At 39.5% G+C, this 16,733-nt stretch overlaps 1 long non-coding RNA gene across 11 annotated transcripts in view; it reads left to right on the forward strand.

Annotated features, from left to right (window-relative positions):
* The first annotated feature begins 1,792 nt into the window (after positions 1–1,792).
* Positions 1,793–16,733, forward strand: part of LOC147340636 (uncharacterized) — a 193,752-nt gene continuing 178,811 nt past the window's right edge. For 5 of the 11 annotated variants that reach the window (XR_015159533.1, XR_015159531.1, XR_015159538.1 and 2 more), the window contains exons 1-2: positions 1,819–2,025; positions 5,651–5,826. This is a non-coding gene — a long non-coding RNA (uncharacterized LOC147340636). Of the gene's footprint in view, positions 2,026–5,650; positions 5,827–16,733 lie in introns of all 11 variants that reach the window. The other 6 variants (XR_015159532.1, XR_015159534.1, XR_015159536.1 and 3 more) reach the window with 6 other exon arrangements.

Genomic DNA, 16,733 nt, shown 5'->3' on the forward strand with positions numbered 1-16,733 from the left:
TCTAAAATTGATTAGCAGCTTCACAAGCCTATTGTTCTATAATGAGTCCTGCTGATTACTTATATGTATTTCTTTAAAATCTAAATGGTCATTTGTTCCAGACAGAAAACATCCCTAGAGCATCAGAGCAAACCTGTCATAGGCTTCACTACCTTTCTACTTACAATTAAATCACTACAGAGAGATGTTGTGTACCTAGCTTAAAATAAATACATTTTGTTGTACAACCAAGAGATATGCCACTTGATGGAAAAAAGTTAATTGAAGCCACAGGTTCTCTGCAATACCCAGAATGTTGCCTGCCTGACTCCATCCTCTCTTAAAGTGACTTGTTTCTCAAGAGTTCAGCAGTTCCTCTTGCAATTGATTTCTGCTGTCTACCGACCAGTTTCCAAATCGTGCTCAAATATGTCTAAACTGAAGGAAAGGATGTACTTTAAGCTTAAATTAAGAACCTTTCACCTCACTACACACATTACTGACAACACAAATTGGCTCTATGCTGTATTTTACATAAGAATGGCCACACATCAAGGCCCAGGTGCTTATACAATTCTCTACCATTACCTCCTATTTGAGGGTGACAATATCAATATAAAGAAAGAGAAAGTAATGATGCATATGAATAGAATGAGGTGTTCTATGCTGAGTTCTTGTAGAAAGTTAGAGATAACTTTAGAATGTAGAAACTATTCCTTTGGAAAGGAATTAAGACCTCTAAATTGTCTCTTCCTTAACTGTGCGGCACAAACCTTCCCCACTAACCTTTCACACCATTCATATGTAATGCATTACAAACAAGTTTCAGCCTGGGTTTTAAAAAATGTTTTGGTGGCTTACATCCAGCTAGTACATTTTCCCTCATGGAGAGGAACCAAAAAAGTTAAACGTCTTGATAAATATAGACGCTTCTTAGAGGAATCAAGACTTGAGCTAAAGTCTAAAAGGAGTTTGGGGTTGGAGAATAGCATCCCAACCCCTTTACAAAGATGTTTTCTGTTACGGAATTATTCATAAACAAGGAAGCATCCTGTTTTAAATTCAATTTTGTCATTGATCTACTGTATGAGTTTAGACCTAAAGTCTTCGCACTCGGTCTTCAGTTTTCTCGTATTTTCAATTTGTTGGTTGAAATAGACCGTGATCTGTAAGGGCACAGAACTCAGTGGAGTGAAAAGAATTGGGTTTTGTACACTGTAACACTCACTAGCTGTTGCAGCTTTTGGAAAATTGGTTCACCTCTGAGACTTTGGCTTTTCAGGTGACTCAGATGGTAAGGAACCGCCTGCAATGTGGGAGACCTGGGTTCAGTCCCTAGGTCAGGAAGATCCCCTGGAGAAGGAAATGGCAACCCACTCCAGTATTGTTGCCTGGAGAATTCCATGGACAGAGGAGCCTGGTGGGCTACAGTCCATGGGGTCACAAAAGTTGGACAGGACTGAATGACTAACACTTTCACTTTCTGAGCCTTATTTTCCTCATCTATAAAATACGAAAAAATCAGATCTCAGTGTACCTTATCATTTTGTGATACTTTGGTAAAATAACAGAAAGATAAATTTGTGTATTAAAAAATGTCACACATGCGTGAGGTGAAAGTTGACTAGAACGAGAGATATGTAGAAATGTGGAAAGGGGTCGGGACAAAGGTAAAATAAATTTGGGATAGAAAAAGAAAAAAGAAGTGAAGGAAAAGAAAACGAGGAATAAGGAGGTAATTTCAGCGGCGATAAACGCTGTAACAGGAAGCGCAACCTCTCAGGAACACTGGGGGAGGGGCCGCAGGGCGGCTGGGTCACGTTGCCGGGGGAGCCATTTTGGGAGTGCACGGCGGTTCTGCGCGGGGCCTATTTGGCTGTGACGCCTAGCCCAGGTTTCTACCGCCCTATGCCTTAGGGCTCATCTAAAACCTAAGATGGCGGCATTTGCATAGGGTGTAAGCGCTGCAGGCATACTTTATGTGAAAAGACGGCCAAAGGACGAGTCTCCTAAGGAACGTCCAGAAACGCGGATATTTGTGTTGTGGTGAGTGCTGAAACTCGCATCGAGTTGAAAAGTGACCATTAGTAAGGTTACACATTTCGGCATCGCATGGCCTGACTGAGTGGGGGAGGAGCCGGCGTACATTTCATTTTTCTGTCTCTTCAAAACATTGGAGAGTAATTTCTCTCTCCTTAATCACTTTACTATCACGGATGAGGATAGGTGGTTGCAGAAACTAGCTCCTAGTGGGTATTCTGGGTCGTTTTCCTTTTTTTTTTTTTAATTTGTTTAAATGGGTTTTTATTGACACGATGCCGCCGCAAAATTCTCTCTCCCTAAGGCGCTTTCAGGAACTGCTTAACTGTTGGGCCTGCAGGTCCTTAATTCCTAAGGGCTGCCTTTCCATTTGCAAACTTAGTTTTGATAGACCAATCAGTTTGTAATATATTCATGGTGGGCTAGATTAAAATAATTTTTTTCTATGCCCTTTATATATATTTCAAATGAGGACTTTTGGTCTTATAATACTTAACATTTGTCCGGGAAACATCTTAGAGATCGAAGGGGTGTGTGTGTGTGTGTGTGTGTGTGTGTGTGTGTGTATAGATAATATTTCAGGGAGTTGCTACATTAGATTGTGAATTGTTAGCTTGTTTACTCATTGCGTAAGAAAAGACCTAAATTCCCCGTGTTCAGATCTCTTGGTGAAAATGAATTTATGTTAAGCATAATATCATTACATGTTTACTGTTTGGGAAGACAGTAAAACTGAATTTAATCTATTAAATGCTTATGTGGTTAAAAGAAATTTCCCTCAAGAAATGCCCACATCTCACTCATACATTGCTGGAAAGACTATGAATTGCTGCAACCTTTTGAAAAAAATGATCTGACAATATGTAAGGAAATAAAAAAAAATACAAATATTGCTTGACTAAATACTGGAACTTAATATTCTGACTTTTAAGAATCCATTCTACAGAAATAAATGTACCAGTGTGTAAGGATATATGAACAAGGATGCCTTTGTAGCTTTGTTTTTGTGACAACTGGAAACAACCTGTATATTCGTTAGTAGGAGTGTTTGAATGCATCTTGGGAATTTATATTATGAAATATTTTGCAACTGTGGAAACAGATTTACCACTATTGATCTAGAGAATGCTATAATGGATTGTTATGTGAAGAAAAATAAGGTGTAGAATACTGTCTAGTATAATTTAATGTTTTTGGTGGTGGTGGTGAGTGATGAGGGCTTTCCTGGTAGCTCAGCTGGTAAAGAATTGCATGCGATGTAGGAGACTTGGATTCGATTCCTGGGTCGGGAAGATGCCCTGGAGAAGGGATAGGCTACCCACTCCTATACTCTTGCCTGGAGAATTCCATGGAGGGAGGAGTCTGGCGGGCTATTCATTCCATAAGGTTGCACAAAGGCAGACACGACTGAAGTGATTAAGCAGCAACAGCAGTGAGTGATGAAGGAATGTTGGATAAACTTTCTTTTCTTTGTCTTTTTGGGGGGCCTTCTATAATATGTTATGAAATACTTAAGACATATAGAAACATATAGAGAAAAACACAGTGAACCTCTTTTCTCACCAGCCAAACATAAAAGACTAAACATCACCATTATAGTTGCAGTGCTCCGTGTACCCATCCCTGATTGCATCCCTTCTTTCTTCCTCAGAAATAACCATTATTTTAAATTGATTCTTGTGACTTCCCTGGTAGTCCAGTGACTAAGACTCAGTGCATCCAATGTAGGGGACCTGGTTCAATCCCTGGTAGGGGAACTAGATCCTGCCTGTGGCAACTAAGACCAGGTAAAGCCAAATAAATATTTAAGAAAAAAAGTAAAGTGATTCTTTTTCCCATGCATTTCTTAAACTTTTGTGATGTAATGAACTTTTTCTAGCATGGGTTATTTTTTATACATTTTGAAGGGAAATTTTTAAAAGTTGAATTTTAAGTGTTGGGCTGCAGTAACAGGGACCAATTGGAATTTCTTCTAAATTTGAGGGCAGAATCTAATTTTTTAAAAAGAAATTAAGCCAGGAAACAAATGTCGGCAAGAAGTAGAGAAATTGGAGCTCTCATACATTGCTGCTGGGATGTAAAATGGTGCAGCCACTGTGGAAAATAGTTTGACAGTTTCTCTATAAGTTAAACATAGAATTACCACACTTCCTTGCTGACACTTGTTATCTCCTGTTTTTTTTTTTTTTAATTTAAAAATTACAACCATTCTAGTGTGTTTGGAGTGTAATATCATTGTGGTTTAGATTCTAATTTCCCTAATCACCAATGATTTTGGCCACCTTGATGCACTTATTGGCCATTTGTGTATTTTTAATTTGAGTGTCTTTTTGTTGTTGAGCTATAAATTCTTTGCGTATTCTGGATAGTAGTCTGATTATATATATATATATATATATATATATATATATATATATATATTATGTAGAATTTTGCAAATTTACCCCCATTCTGTATATGTTTCTTATGCATTCTTGGTAATGTCCTTTGGTATACAGATTTTTAAAGTCTGCTTTATTTTTTCTTTTGTTGCTTGTACTTTTGGTGTCAAATCTAAGAATTCTTTGCAAATTCTTTGCCAAATAAATCTAAGAAGATTTATCTTTATGTATTTTTCTAAGTGTTCTATGGTTTTAGCTCTTATATTTATGTCATATATCCATTTTGAGATATTTTTATATATGATATGAGATCCAATTTTATTCTTTTACATGTGCATAGCCAGTTGTCCCAGCACCATGCATTGGAGAGACTGTCCCCCATTGAATGGTCCTGGTACCCTTGTTGAAATCATTTGGCTTAGGTGTATGGGTTTATTCTGGTCTTTCAAATTTGTTTCATTTGTCTCTGTGCCTATCCGTATTCCAGTGCCATACTTTTGATTACTGTTGATTGTGTTAATTTTTAAAATTGAGAAGTGTCAATCCTCCAACTTTGTTCTTTCTCAAGATTGTTTTGGCTATTCAGGGCTTCTTGTAATTCCATATGAATTTTAGGATTAGCTTGTCCATTTCTTTTTAAATCATATAGAAAAAAATAAGAGGGGTTACAAACCAAAAATACATTAATACTAGCTTATATATTTACATGTGTAGTTACCTTTGCTGCTGCTGCATGCATTCTCAGTCACTCGGTTGTATCCACTTCTTTGTGACCCTATGGACTGTAGCCCGCCAGGTTCCTCTGTCCATGGGATTTCCCAGGCAAGGATACTGGAGTGGGTTGCTATTTCCTCCTCCAGGGGATCTACCTGACCCAGGAGATCAAACCTGAGTCTCTTGGGTCTCCTGCATTGGCAGGCAGATTCTTTACCACTGAACCACCTGGGAATCCCTTGTAGTTACCTTTGCCTGTGTTCTTTATTTCTTCATATAGTTTCAAGTTCGTCTATTATCCTTCCATTTTATTCTGAAGAACTCCCTTTGGCAGTTCTTGTAGGGCATGTCTGTCAGCAGTGAACTTCCTCAGCTTTTGTTTATCTGGGAATGTCTTAATGTCTCCTTCAGTTCTCTTTTGATAGATTTATTGAAATATAATTCACATACCATACAATCCACCCATTTAAAGTGTACAGTTCAATAGTTTTTAGTATATGTGCAACGTCACTAAATCTTACATTTTCATGCTTTAGCCATAAGCCAGGTGGCATCACAGACTCAATGGACATGGGTTTTGGTGGACTCCGGAAGTTGATGATGGACAGGGAGGCCTGGCATGCTGCGGTTCATGGGGTCGCAAAGAGTCAGACACGACTGAGTAACTGAACTGAACTGAACACCTCCTTGAACCTCACCTGCCCAGCCCTAGGTAACCACTAATCTACTTTTATCTCTACAAATTTTCCAATTTAGAATATTTCATATGAATAGAATTATAATATATGGCCTTTTGTGATTGCCTTCTTTCATTTAGCATACTGCTTCAAAGCTCATGTATGTTGTAGCATGTATCAGTACTTTATATCCCATTTATGATTTCCATTCGTAGAATGGATATACTACATTTCCTTTGTTCATTCATCTGGACATTTGGGTGGTTTCTACCTTTAGGCTATCAAGAATTATTCTGCTAAAACATTCATGTACAAGTTTCTGTATAGAAATATGTTTTCATTTCTATAGGTGTATACTTAAGAGTTATTGCTGGATCATATAGCAACTCTGTGTTTAATAGTTTGAGACACTGTTAGACTTTTTTCCAAAGTGGCTGCACCATTTTACACTCAGCAGTATGAGGGCTCTAACTTGTTTACATTCTTACCAGCAATTGTCATTATGGACTTTATCCAATTCTGGCCATCCTGCTGCTGCTGCTAAGTCGCTTCAGTCGTGTCCAACTCTGTGCGACCCCATAGACGGCAGCCCACCAGGCTCCCCGTCCCTGGGATTCTCCAGGCAAGAACACTGGAGTGGGTTGCCATTTCCTTCTCCAATGCATGAAAGTGAAAAGTGAAAGTGAAGTCGCTCAGCCGTGTCCGACTCTTAGCGACCCCATGGACTGCAGCCCACCATCCTAGAGGGTGTGAAATGGTATCTCATTGTAGTTTCCTTTCCTACAAGGTTAGGTCCCTGATGTTGTTCTTTAGGGAGGTGCAATTTGAATATACCCACCATCACCCTGGGATGACTGAGTTTTGTTAGAGCTGTCTTTCTCTGACCACACCCAGCAGCCAGAAGCCAAGCTCCATTTACTGATCCTTTGTTTTACATAATGCCCAAGGGCATAAACTACTCTGAAAACTAATTCAATCAAATTGTGGGTCCTTTGAAGAAATAGTTAGCAGAGGTTAGTGTTTGATATTTGTGCTGGCTCCAAGAGGGTTCTTTCCGGTTGCCTTATTGCCCATTAATCACCTGCAAACTCGTTGACCTACAGTTTGGCGTATATTTTGAATCTTCTCCCAATTGTTTTTCTTTACAGTTCTGTCAGGCAGTTCCGTCGCTCAGTTGTGTCCAACTCTTTGCGACCCCATGGACTGTAGCACGCCAGGCCTCCCTGTCTATCACCAACTCCTGGAGTTTACTCAAACTCATGTCCGTTGAGTTGGTGATGCCATCCAACCATCTCATCCTCTGTCATCCCCTTCTCCTCCTGCCCTCAATCTTTTCCAGCATCAGGGTCTTTTCCAATGAGTCAGCTCTTTGCATGAGGTGACCAAAGTACTGGAGTTTCAGCTTCAACATCAGTCCTTCCAAAGAAATCCCAGGGCTGATCTCCTTCAGAATGGACTGGTTGGATCTCCTTGCAGTCCAAGGGACTCTCAAGAGTCTTCTCCAACACCACAGTTCAAAACCATCAATTCTTCGGCACTCAGCTTTCTTTATAGTCCAACTCTCACATCCATACATGACTACTGGAAAAACCATAGCTTTGACTAGACGGACCTTTGTTGGCGAAGTAATGTCTCTGTTTTTTAATATGCTGTCTAGGTTGGTCATAACTTTTCTTCCAAGGAGCAAACATCTTTTAATTTCATGGCTGCAGTCACCATCTGTAGTGATTTTGGAGCCCCAAAAAATAAAGTCTGTCACTGTTTCCCCTGTTTCCCCATCTATTTGCCATGAAGTGATGGGACCAGATGCCATGATCTTAGTTTTCTGAATATTGAGTTTTAAGCCACTTTTTCACTTTCATCAAGAGGCTCTTTAATTCTTCTTCACTTTCTGCCATAAGGGTGGTGTCATCTGCATATCTGAGGTTATTGATATTTCTCCCGGCAATCTTGATTCCAGCTTGTGCTTCCTCCAGTCCAGCATTTCTCATGATGTACTCTGCATATAAGTTAAATAAGCAGAGTGACAGTATACAGCCTTGACATAATCCTTTCCGTATTTGGAACCAGTCTGTTGTTCCGTGTCCAGTTCTCACCGTTGCCTCCTGACCTGCTTACAGATTTTCTTTACAACCTCGCTGTTTTTTCAGTGCTCCTCTAGGCTTGACTTTCTCCATGGTCTTGCAAATGAAGTCAGTTCAGTTGATTTGAGAAGAGAATAGGAGCTATCTGTTTTAAAATCTACTTTTTCTCTCAAGCAAAAGCAAAAGCTCTGGAAGTGGGGGTAGGGACAATGGCAAGTTTCTGAGTGACAGTTCTGTTGTGCTAGGTGAGTGCTTAGTGGAGGGGAGAGTGCAACCAGAGGTCCTCTCAGTTTACTGTTTACTCCTCACAACCCAGGGCAAGGATGTTCAGGGCCCCAGTATTTTCCACATGCCACGTCCAGTTAAAGTCTTCATTCCACCACTGGGGGTTAGATGGCAGAAAGGAACCTCTACCTCTAAACCACAGTTGTTCAGGACTCAGCCCTAGCAACAGGCTAGGTAGCTGGATGGGAAACTCCAATGCCCTATTCTTCCAGAGAAGAAAGGCCTCTAAATGAGACTTGGGGGTGGTGGTGGTGGAGAGGGAGTTTTTTGCCTTGAATTCAGGAGTCTTGAGTAGAGTCTTCCTCTCCTTGAGCTGGGATGGGAGAGGGAGGGAGGGAGAAAGTGGTCTTGGTTCAGATACCATAGGCTCACTTTTCTTAGTGAATTTTAAAAGATGTTCTTGAATAGATATTTCTTCATTTGTTGTTTGTTCTTAAAACCACTTCCAGAGGGTTTAAACAGTTGCTTTTTTTTTTTTAATAGTTTTTATCAGTTTCAGTGGGGAACAGGACACTCGAGCTCCTCATGCTGTCTTGCCATAAGTTAATCTCTTTCCTTTCTTTTTGAAGGATTGTTTTATCAGAAATAGATTCATTGATTCAGAGCTCTTTTCAGTTCAGTTCAGTTCAGTCGCTCAGTCGTGTCCGACTCTTTGCGACCCCATGAATCACAGCACGCCAGGCTTCCCTGTCCATCACCAACTCCCGGAGTTCACTGAGACTCACGTCCATCGAGTCAGTGATGCCATCCAGCCATCTAATCCTCTGTCGTCCCCTTCTCCTCCTGCCCCCAATCCCTCCCAGCATCAGAGTCTTTTCCAGTGAGTCAACTCTTCTCATGAGGTGGCCAAAGTACTGGAATTTCAGCTTTAGCATCATTCCTTCCAAAGAAATCCCCCAGCAATTAAAATATGTCATTCCATTGCCTCTGGCTTCCATGGTTTCTGTTGGTGAGTTATCTTTATTAATTTTAAGATTCTCTCTTTTTCTTGGGTTTCAACATTTTAATTATAATATAGCTCAGTGTGGATCCCTTTGAGTTTATTCTATTCCGGATTCATTAGATTTCTTAAGATATGTAGATTGGACATTGTTTCTTCAAACACTCCTTTTTCATAATTACCCTTTATTTGAATTTGAAAGCTGAATGAAGAACAGAGAATATTGTTTCCTTAGTTTTGGTCTGCATTTTGGATAAGAAAATAGCATACAGAAATATAATTTGGGGACCTGTGAAGAATATTGAAGGATTAGAACAGCTTTAATTAGACTAAATCAGATTAAATCTAATACCTTTTCACAGGTTGATAAGATGAAGATACAAAGCAGACAATGATAACCGATACTTGGAGATCACTTAGAAAATTGAGAGGAGTCAGACTGGGCCTATCTTACAATACAGAAGTCTCGTGGCTTGTGCTTCTGAATTGCATGTCTTAAAACTTAGAATGAACACCTGAGTTGTATAGAGATGAGAGAGGTTACAACTTCAGATCCCAAGTTATATATGAAGCCTGTTTAGTCCTGCAGGATTCTGAATATTTCTTCAAGGTTCTCTGTCATTTTAATAAAAATGGATCTATCACTTCTGTTTATTTTATATTTGCTACACTCGATATACTTTACTCACCAAGTCATTGGAACTCTTAAAAATTCTAAATAATTGGTAAACCATTTCACAGATGAGAAACTTGAGGTTTATTTGGGGACTGATCCAGCTATAGTCATGGTTAAATATTGGCAGCTCAGGGATTTTGTTTGCTTTATGATATATCTGTAGATGTACCTAAAATGGATGGGGAAAACAGTTTTGTTTTGTGTTCTCAAATTTTATAATAACCTGTCTGGAAGTGAGAATTATGACCTGATTTGAACATTTCCAGGTTATTTTACACTATATCTCATGTGATATTTCTTTTCAGTAAATAGTTGTTGTTTAGAATGTATATATCTATATCCCTGATTATGTCTAAAGGGCACATGGAAAGTCAGCAGAAAAATGCATATGCCTGAAACACCAAATGCTATGCATATAGTCCCCTTCTACAATGCTATCAAGTCAACTACCCTCCCTTAGAACTTTTACAGATGCCGTCTTAGAAGCAAAGTATCCATGATGTTTTAGAAAGCAAGGAAATAACTGTGGATTTCAATGAAGAATTGCAGGCCTTGCTGGACACATCCCAGGGAAAATTTTTCAGAGATGTGATGCTGGAGAACGTGTCTGGTCTGTTAGTGAGTATGTCGACATTGACTTTTTTTTTTCCTTCAAATATTCTTGATATCCCTTTCTCTCCCTCTTTTTCTTTTGGATCTCTCATTTTGTTGGTATGCTTGATGCTATATACGGGTCTCTTAGTTTCTTTTCCCATTTCTCCCACCCTCCATCCCTGCCTCTGGCAACCACCAGTCTGTTCCCTGTATCTACGATTTAAAAAAAAAAAAAAAAAGATTTCACATACAAGAGATCATATAGCGTTTGTCTTTGTCTAAATTCTTTCACTTAACATAATGCCCTTGAGGTCCATCCATATTGTCAAAAATGGCAAGATTTTATAATTTTTTATGGCTAACATTCCATTGTATTTATATATTACATATACACATTGTTGTTGTTGTTTAGTTGACTCATTTGCAACTCCATGGACTATAGCCTCCCAGGCTCCTCTGTCCATGGGATTTCCCAGGCAAGAATACTTGAGTGGGTTGCCATTTCCTTCACCAGTGGATTGTCCCAATTCAGGGATCAAACCCTTGTCTCCTGCATTGGCAGGCATGGGCTTCCCCAGTGGATCAGTGATAATGAATCTATCTGCCAATGCAGAAGATGTGGGAGATGCGAGTTTGATCCCTGGGTTGGGAAGATGTTGGGAAGATCTCTTTGGGGGGGAAATGGCAAGCCATTTCAGTATTCTTGCAGGGAAAATCCCATGGACAGAGGAGATTGGCGGGCTGTAATCCATAAGGTCACAAAGTGTTGGACACGACTGAGCAAGCAAGCACACACACACACACACACACACACACACACACACACATGCACACACCCATCCCACAATTTCTTTATCCATTAATCTATTGGTGGACATTTAAGTTGTTTCCATGCCTTGACTATGTAGATGATGCAGCAGTGATCATGAGAGAGCAAATGTCTTTTCAAGTTAGTGTTTTTATTTTCTTCAAATTGTTGTTCAGTTGGCAAGTTGTGTCTGACTCCTCGTGACTCCATGGACTGTAGCATGCCAGGCTTCCCTGTTCTCACCATCTCCTGGAGTTTGCCCAAGTTCATGTCCATTGCATCAGTGATGCCATCCAACCATCTCATCCTCTGTCTTCGTCTTCTCCTTCTGCCTTCAATCTTTCCCAGCATCAGGGTCCTTTTCAATGAGTTGGATCTTCGCATCAGATGGCTGGAGTACTGGAGCTTCAGCTTCAGCATCCATCCTTCCAATGAATATTCAGGGTTGATTTCCTTTAAGATTGACTGGTTTGATCTCCCTGCTGTCCAAGGGACTCTCAAGAGTCTTCTCCAGCACCACAGTTCAAAAGCATCAATTCTTCAGTGCTCTGCCTTCTTTATGGTCCAGCTCTCACAACTGTATGTGACTACTGGAAAGGCCTTGACTATACGGACCTTTGTTGGCGAACTGATGTCTCTACTTTTTAACATACTGTCTAGCTTTGTCACAGCTTTCCTGCCAAGAAGCAATGATCATCTTATTTCATGGCTGTAGTCACAATCCACAGTGATTTTACAGCCCAAGAAGAGGAAATCTGTCCCTGCTTCCACCTTTTCACCTTCTATTTGTCATGAAGTAATGGGGCTGGATGCCATGACCTTAGTTTTTTTAATATTTAGTTTTAAGCCAGCTTTTTCACTCTCCTCCTTCACCCTCATCAAGAGACTCTTTAGTTCCTCTTCACTTTCTGCCATTAGAGTGATACCATCCACATATCTGAGGTTGTTGATATTTCTCCCAGCAATCTTTTTTTTTTTTCTCTCCTGGCAGTCTTGATTTCCAACTTGTGACTCCTCCAGCCCACGTGATGTGCTCTGCATATAAGTTAAATAAACAGGGTGACAATAAACAGCCTTATACTCCTTTCTCAATCCTGAACCAGTCAGTTGTTCCATACAAGGTTCCAACTGTTGCTACTTGATTGGCATACAGGTTTTTCAGGAGACAGGTAAAATGGTCTGGTATTCCCATTTCTTTAAGAGTTTCCCATAGTTTATTATGATCCACACAGTCAAAGCTTTTAGCAGAGTCAATGAAACATAAATAAATGTTTTCTGGAATTCCCTTGCTTTCTCTATGATCCAGTGAATGTTGGCAATTTGACCTCTGGTTTCTCTGCCTTTTCTAAATCAAGCTTGTACATCTGGAAGTTCTTGGTTCACGTATCCTATCATGCAAGATTTTGAGTATAACCTTACTAGCATGGGAGATGAGTGCAATTGTCCGATAGTTTGAATATTCATTTGTACTGCCCTTCTTGGGAATTGGGATGAGGATTTCTTTGGATAAATACCCAGAAGTGAACTTAGTGGATCATAAGGTAGTTCTGTTTTTAATTTCTGAGTAACATCCATACTGTTTTCCATAGTGGCTGTACCAGTTTACATTCCTACCAACAGTACATAAGAGTTCCCTTTTCTCCACATCCTCACTGCTTATTTTTTGTCTTTCTAATAATAGTCATTCTAACACATTCTATCTCATTGTGGTTTGATTGGCATTTCCCTGGTGATTAATGATATTGAGCATCTTTTCATGTACATGTTGGCTGTTTGTATGTCTTCTTTGGAAAAATGTTATTTGGCTCTTCTGCCCATTTTTTTAATTGGATTATATAACTATCTTATGGCAGTAGTTTTTAACTACCAATATGTTGGGAAAGAATGGTAAGATAACAAAAAGTTTCACTTTGAAAAGTGAATGCTGTAGCTGCTGCTGCTGCTAAGTTGCTTCAGTCGTGTCCGACTCTGTGCGACCCCATAGACGACAGCCCACCAGGCTTCCCCATCCCTGGGATTCTCTAGGCAAGAACACTGGAGTGGGTTGCCATTTCCTTCTCCATGAAAAGTGAATAAAGTAGATTTAAAAAATAATGTCAGGCTGGCATAGATCTGGAAAATACCTATATGAGGATAATATCAGTTGAAGCTGACTCTGAAATGACATAGATGACAGAAGTAATGGCTTTCTGTTACTGTTGTTCAGTCACTCAGTCTTGTCCGACTCTTTGTGACATGATGGACTGCAGCACACCTGCCCTACCTGTCCTTCACTATCTCCCAGAGCTTTCTCAAACTCATGTCCATTGAGTCAGTGATGCCATCCAACCATCTCATCCTCTGTCATCCCCTTCTCCTCCTGCCCTCAATCTTTTCCAGCATCAGGGTCTTTTCTAATGAATTGCCTCTGCACATCAGGTGGCCAAAGTAATGGAGCTTCAGCATCTGTCCTTCCGATGAATATTCAGGGTTGATTTCCTTTAGGATTGACTTGCTTGATCTCCTTGCAATCCAAGGGACTCTCAAGAATTTTCTCCAACACCATAGTTCAAAAGCATCAATTCTTTGGCACTCAACTTTCTTTATGGTCCAACTCTTACATCCATACATGACTATTGGAAAAACCATAGCTTTGACTAGACAGACCTTTGTTGGCAAAGTAATGTATCTGCTTTTTAATATGCTTTCTAGGTTTGTCATAGCTTTTCTTCCAAGGATCAAGCGTCTTTTAATTTCATGGCTGCGGTCACCATCTGCAGTGATTTTGGAGCCCAAGAAAATATTCTCTCACTGTTTGCATTGTTTTCCCATCTATTTTCCATGAAGTGATGGAACTTGATGCCATGATCTTCTTTTTTTGAATGTTGAGTTGAATGTTGAATGTTGAGCCAGCTTTTTCACTCTCCTCTTTCACCTTCGTCAAGAGGCTCTTTAGTTCCTCTTCACTTTCTGCCATAAGTGTGGTGTCATCTGCATATCTGAGGTTATTGATATTTCTCCTGGCAATCTTGATTCCAGTTTGTGCTTCATCCAGCCTGGCATTTCTCATGATGTACTCTGCATATAAGTTAAATAAGCAAGGTGATAATATACAGCCTTGACCTACTCCTTTTACAGATTGGAACCAGTCTGTTGTTCCACGTCTGGTTCTAACTGTTGCTTCTTGACCTGCATACAGATTTCTCAGGAGGCAGTTCAACTGGTCTGGTATTCCCATCTCTTTATGAATTTTCCACAGTTTGTTGTGATCCACACAATCAAAGGCTTTGGCCTAGTCGACAAAGCAGAAGGAGATGTTTTTCTGCAACTCTCTTGCTTTTTCCATGAACCAATGGATGTTGGCAATTTGATCTCTGGTTCCTCTGCCTTTTCTGAATCCAGCTTGAACATCTGGAAGTTCTCAGTTCATGTACTGTTGAAGCGTAGTTTGGAGAATTTTGAACATAAAACAATTGTTATGAATGTAGAAGAATGATTAAAAATGTTAAGTTGAATTATTAAAAATATAAGAAAGATTTAACTTCTGAGGATGAAAAATGTAATTGTCTTTAAACTTTAACTTCTTTAAGGAGTTTCCTGTCATCTTTCTGTTATTAATTTCTAGTTGAATTATATTATGGTTTGAGAAAATACTTTGTATATTTTCAGTTTTGTTGTTGCTACTGAAGGAGGTGCACAGTGAGGCCAAAGAAACCAAAATGTCCAGTTTGGAGCAAAGAAAAGTTTATTTCAGGGCCAAGCCGGGAGATATGGGTGGCTCCTGCTCAAAAAACACCTAACTCTCCAAGGGTTTCAGCAAAGCATTTTTAAAGGCGGGGTGAGGGAGGGGCGTTCCAGGGTTTGCGATCAGCTCCTGCACAATTCTTTGGTTTATGTCTACATTACCAGTCCTTAGGCTCCATATCTACATAATCAAGTAGTTAATTTCTTCCATTTGGTGGTGGTATTTAGCATCTGAAAAACTCAGGAAATATGCATGCTGCTCCTGCTGCTGCTGCTAAGTCGCTTCAGTAGTGTCCGACTCTGCGATCCCATAGATGGAAGCCAACCAGGCTCCCCCATCCCTGGCATTCTCTAGGCAAGAGTACTGGAGTGGGCTGCCATTTGCTTCTCCAATGCATGAAAGTGAAAAGTGAAAGTGAAGTCGCTCAGTCGTGTCCGACTCTTAGCGACCCCATGGACTGCAGCCTACCAGGCTCCTCTGTCCATGGGATTTTCCAGGCAAGAGTACTGGAGTAGGGTATCGTTGCCTTCTCTGGAAATATGCATGAGGTACTGTTTTTTGGGTACTTCAAAGAGGAGCTAAAGCAGGAGTATATGGGGTAGGGTCTGTCCTAGGAAGGCCACATGAGATCCTGCTTGGAGTTGGTTATTTAGTGTCCCACTCTTTTGTGACCATATGGACTGTAGCCTCCAGTCTCCTTTGTCCATAGGATTCTCCAGGCAAGAATACTGGAGTGGGTGGCCATGCCCTCCTCCAGGGGATCTTTCCAAGCCAGGGATCAAACCCACATCTCCTGCATTGGTAGGCTGGTTCTTTACCTGCTAGTTATATTGCCATATACTTCATTGATTGCATGAAGTATAGTTTATTTAGCTAATCTCTTACGTATAGGTATTCAGATTCTTTCTAGTGTTCCAACTGCTAACAAGGCTACAATGAATACATTTGTGTATATAAAGTTTTATATTGTTGAAGATGTATCTATAGGGTAGATACTCGTATAAGAGTTATTAATTGATTTTGCTGTTTTAAGTATTTCCAAATATCCTTCCAAAATGATTGTACAGTTTGCATTTGTACCAGCCATGTGCGAGAGAGCCTATGTCCTCACAGCTTCACCAACTGAACGCGTTTTCCTTATACATAATATATACATGAATGTGCATGTATGTTTGTATTTGTTTTAAGCAAATGTAGGATCTTATCAAACATGCTGTTTATATTTTTTGCGTTTAAAAATAAACCATGGTTATAAGTACATATATATTCATACATTAGATATGTATACATGCTTCTATTTGCAGTGGCTTCTTACTTTTCCTTTATATGTGTTTACCATATTCAACCAAGGATCTCTTAAACTTTTTTCAGTCTTTTCACTATCATATACAATGGTGTGGTTATTTTGGAATAGTTGTAAATTCACATATAGTTGTAAGAAATAATAAAGAGAGAGCCCATGTATTGTTTACCCAGTTTTTACCAATTGTAACTTTTTGCAAAACTTGAGGAAACAAAACAAGGATTGACATTGGTACAGCCCATTGTTCTTATTCAGATTTCCCAATTTTCAAATGTTAAAAATACTGCCAATCTGGTGAGGAATGACATCCCAGTGTTTTTTAAATTTGCATTAAAAAATTTTTGGGATTTGAACTTTTTCTCATTTAAGTGTCATTTTTATAGGTTTTTTGTTTTGCAAGTAGTTGTTTCTTTTCTTCTCATTTATTTATTGGGCTTTTGGTTATTTTTGGCTGCAATTTCAAGTAATTATTTATATGTTTAAAGGGATAAATTACAAATATTTTCTCCAAGTTTGTCTTTTTTTCAA

The sequence above is a fragment of the Bos grunniens genome, chromosome X, assembly GCF_055505025.1.
Source record: "Bos grunniens cultivar Pamir isolate PY7600 chromosome X, Bosgru_T2T1.0, whole genome shotgun sequence".
Lineage (NCBI taxonomy): Eukaryota > Metazoa > Chordata > Mammalia > Artiodactyla > Bovidae > Bos > Bos grunniens.